Below are 4,968 nucleotides of genomic sequence, written 5' to 3' on the forward strand. Positions count from 1 at the left end.
AGAGAAAGGGGCAAGCCTGCCGCTCCACCTGTGTACACTGATCAATGGTGGGGAGAGCCTTTGTAAGCGCAGTGAAATGGCTGAACTCTCCAGGAGCTCCTCTCTGAGACACAATGCCTCCCACAGCTATCACTAGGGCAGTGCATCTCCAGAACAACCTAACACAGAGGACTTAATGTTCTAATATCTTAATATCCCAGGGTAGTCATATTTTTAATAGCACAGGTTTCCATTAATGAAAAAATGGTCATATTAAAATTGTTGTCTTAGTGTCGGCCTTTCAAGAAGAGAACTTTAGCTTTTTTTCTGTTTGCTGTTGACACTGAAGGCCTTTATGTTATCTTACCATTAAAATCATACTCAATCATTTAAAGAACATAACATTTTAATTGTCCAAACCAGCGGACAAAATAATTAGTAAAGTCTAGCTATATTTCTACATCAAATAATATAGGTGCCAGATAAATATGTCTGACAAGCTTTTGATCACACAGTCATTGATTTTTATTAGTTCTCGTGCTCTGCCATTCAGCTGCTATCCATTTTGATAGGTTTATACATCTCAAAGAAAATACTACTTCAGTTTCTTTATTGAAAGAAAGTGGAAGTCAGATAAAAGACATTATAGCTATCAAATCTCAGGAGTCTGGCAGAAATTAAGCGACGCCTTCTGAATACTAACAGCCCTGTACAAAGAACACTTCAAGGTAATTCTACTTGGAGGTCTGGGAGAGTCAGATACTGAAAATTGTAATTAGTCTAGCTAATGTGGATGATTAAATGAAGGTTTCTCTGGAGTGGATTCCAAAAACTATCAAGACTCTGAAGCAAAGGGAAAGAAAATGGAAATATGATCAGTTTTTTTGCAGATTCAGAGTGTTGGTGACAAAATGATTTGCCTTGATACTTTTTTCAAATGATTTTCAGAAGATATCCTGATGCTATTTTGCTAAACTTATAGAAGCCACAAGCATCTATATAGTGTTAGTAACTGCTATTAGTGTTAGTTATGGTCTTTGCAGAGGTATAGATTGGGAGGTTTTCAAATTCATGCTGACATAAGTGACACTCGTCTCTAGTTACATTGTGTTAAGCTAACAATGCCACAAGCATCAGTGATGACTTTCTTGAAGTATGTGTGGAGGATGTTGGGCAAGACCTCTGGAGTACAGCAATGTTTCTGAAGCTGGTTATAAATGGTGATTGTGGTCTTAGGACCCATTCCAGCTCCCACTGAAGTCAATAGCAAAACTGCTGCAGACTTCAGTGGGAATTGAATTGGGCTCTTAATACATTTAAGGACTTTTCTTTTACGTGTAGAACTTTTATCATGAAAATATTCATCTACCGATTCATTGTAGAGGCAAAATGGTTTTACCGTGAGAAACATGCTTCAGCATGATGATGATACCTATCCAGCTAAGCACTAAGCACTAAGTAATGCAATAGATATAATAATTGCTTTTGCTGGTCCAATAATGTTGCTATTTAATTAGACCTTTTTACACAAGGTAAAAGGTTTATTGGCCACCCTGCTCCTTAGTCCCTTCTTTAGTTTCTCAGAGTCATTCCATGGGCTGGGTCCTTTTGCCACACCCCTTTCACTGGAATCCTGCAATTCTCCCACTCTTAGATTGATGGCAGAGTACAGTGGCTAGGCGCACAAGCCCTTGGAACTTGTCAGGATCCTCTGATATAGGCACATGCTCATCTCTCTCTTCAAAGATGAATGGCCACTGTGAATTTCCCAGACTAATCAAATCTTTCCTAAAAACAAGATATTTATTTAGTAGAGAAAAGCATAGAGTAGAAAGATGATTTAAAAGCAAAACAAACATGAATGCATCGATTTCCCCATATGGCCCTTGGTGACTGATACCTGTAGAGAAAGGAAACACTGCATCTTAACTAAGGAAGATGTAATTAATTAGTCCTTCTATATTTTTCTGTGATCGAGTGCAATTAAGTATTAACTGAGTGTTCATTATTTATTTATTTAATAATCTGAATGTAATAAATTACCTATCTGATTACTAGGTGGTAAATAATGATTGAGAAAACATAGTATGGACAGATATCCTGAATGCAAATAAAATACAAAGATTCCCAACCAGGCCCCATTATAACATAGCAAAGTATAACATAGCCATCCTACGATTATCAGCACATAATAAACCCACAACCCAATATGCCTACATAAAATAAAAGAGACATAAAAAATAAAATCACACAGCCAAAAACTGGGACTTCAGTGAGGCACATTAGCCAAAATTCAGAGCAGACACAGTGCTCCCCCCCAGGGCCGCCCAAAGGATTCAGGGGCCCTGGGGCAAAGCAATTTCAGGGGCCCCTTCCATAAAAAAAAGTTGCAATACTATAGAATACTATATTCTCATGGAGGCCCCTGTGGGGCTCGGGGCAAATTGCCCCATTTGCCCCCCCCCTCGGAGCGGCCCTGGCTCCTCCTACCTCAGACATTGCCCTCCCATCATGGTATCAGGCAGCTCTGTCCAGATCAGACCAATCTTATCCATGTAGTAACATGAAAATTACTCAAAGCAAGAAAAATTTGATTCTGACCCCATATGGAAACTGTCCAGATAAAATAGGCTGTCAATTGCCCAGAATAGCTCCACTTCTCAGCGCTTTGCAGACACTATGATAGAAACGAAGAAACCCTTTTTTGCATCTTGAATAGTAACAACACAGGGCTTCAAGAGCTTTCTAAGTCACAATTAGTCCAAGTTGTAATGAGAATTTTGCCACCTCCACTCCAGCTTGTTCTTTCTGTATTTTATTGAGTGAACTGTCTTCAGAAATCAGAATGCCTGATCCACCTAACTTTGCTGCTGCTGCTCCCAAGAAAGGCACTAAGAAAGCAGTGACTAAGACTCAGAAAAAGGGAGATAAGAAGTGGTGCAAGACAAGGAAGAAGAGTTACTCCAGTGGCTCTCAAACTTTCTTACTGGTGACCCCTTTCACATAGCAAATCTCTGAGTGCGCCCCTCCTTATAAATTAAAAACACTTTTAAATATAATGGTGGAGGCAAAGCACAGTTTGGGATGGAGGTTGACAGCTCATGACCCCCCATGGAATAACCTTGCGACCCCCCAATGTAATAACCGTGCGACCACCTGAGGGATCCCGACCCCTATCTACATGTATAAAGTGCTGAAGCAGGTTCACCCTGACACCAGCATTTCTTCTAAGGCAATGGGCGTTATGAACTCTTTCGTCATGAGAGCATTGCTGGGGAGGCATCCTGCCTGGTGCATTAAAACAAGTGTTCGACCATTACTTCTAAGGAGATCCAGACTGCTGTGCTCCTGCTGTATGGGGGAGACTTTGGCAAACCAATAAAGTGCCTGAAACCAGTATGGCTTATTGTTAAAGGTGGGGGGGGAGTTTTGGGGTGCCACGGAAAGGGCAGCTTGACCCTGCGTCCTTCCTGATAAGAATTGTCTTGAAGTTGCAGATACATGCATTTTAAAAGAGCAGGATGTGCCTCAGGAATGTCTATTGGGGTCTCAAGGCTGCAAACTCTGGAAAAACTCACACACGGTTAATCAATAATCAGAAGGAGCCTCTTGCTTTCCCATTGGAACAGCTTGCTTCACAAGATTTCTTTAAGGGACATGTCATTCTATTACTAATGTATACATAAGGGGGAAAAGCTTGAGATAGTTGGACTCATTTGGGGATTCTTTTTGGACTCTCCCTCTGGATACATCTTGTGGTCCCCACTGGCAGATGGAAGATTTGGCCATCAGAAGCCTGCCGCTGTTTCTCTCGAGAGCCACACTCAGCTATGGTAATTATCAAGGGTTGGGGGTGTTTTACTAATCTGTTGCAGACGTGTGCAAGTGTTTGAGACTAAGTAAAGTTTAGCTTTAAGCGAAAACACTCTTGTATTGTCCCGTTTGTGCCAGCCATCTATCGGTTGGATGGCCATGTGGCCCCTGATTTATTTCCTGACACCACCTTGCATAGAGTAAAAGTTACCAAGAGCTTTGGGTTGAAAGAACCCCAGGTAACACTGCTGCCGCCAGGGGAACTGGCTAAGCATGCTGTGTCCAAGGGCACCAAGGCTTTTATTAAGTACACCAGCAGTTAGTAATAGGTCCCACAGTCTTCCCTCTTGAATCATCTTGTGTACACCCTCTCTGTAATTTGGTGGACCTGTGAAGATGGACTAAGGTAAAATAAATTTAGGGACAGTTGTACTACTAATAAAAAAAACCAATGAATGTTACAAAGTCCTACCTGGCCATCAGTAGAGTGGTCAACTGTATAATGATCTGAAACACATTTTAATGCCTTTATGTAGCTTTGATGCCAAAATGATCACAGACCTCCTTCAAATGCACAGGTATGCTAAAACATTCTCCTTCTAGTTCAACAGTAAGGACAGCTGCTGAGACCATTCTGTAGTGCAAGACAGCACCACACTAATGAGGGGCTATGAATTTTGGCTACCAGTCAGCCTACTGGTCAATAATATTACCCTGGGGCGGGGGCTACTGGAGATGTACTGGTTCCATCAGTCTTGCAGGACAGAACATTAACAATGATCCGTTTCCCTCACAGGAAACATACTTCCCAACTTCAAACAGGAAGGGGTGATGGTGAGTTTATGACAAATGTGAAATCTCCATACCCAGTTCAAACAACTGATACAGAGGATGTATAAATTGAGCAAGAAACCACTTAGTAGTAGGTAGTGTTATGGCTATCATGATAAATATGAGATTGTGAAGTAATCCAGAAGAGTTGTCATTTACATGGGAGTTGAAGTCAACTAGAATAATCTTACTGGCATATTTGTCATCTAGGCAAATCTGCATTTATTCACTATTAATTTTTCTTAATGAATATTGGGGTAGGAAAGGTTTGAGTTTTCTAATTATAGGGCAAGCTTAATTTGGATGCAGATTTTTTACACTTCCCATCTTATTAACCTCAACCCT

At 40.9% G+C, this 4,968-nt stretch overlaps 1 pseudogene; it reads left to right on the forward strand.

Moving 5' to 3' along the window:
* Positions 1 to 2,824: 2,824 nt before the first annotated feature.
* On the forward strand, positions 2,825 to 4,115 carry LOC123343769 (annotated as a pseudogene).
* Positions 4,116 to 4,968: the final 853 nt, after the last annotated feature.

This window comes from Mauremys mutica, chromosome 1 (assembly GCF_020497125.1).
Source record: "Mauremys mutica isolate MM-2020 ecotype Southern chromosome 1, ASM2049712v1, whole genome shotgun sequence".
In the NCBI taxonomy this organism is placed as follows: Eukaryota; Metazoa; Chordata; order Testudines; family Geoemydidae; genus Mauremys; species Mauremys mutica.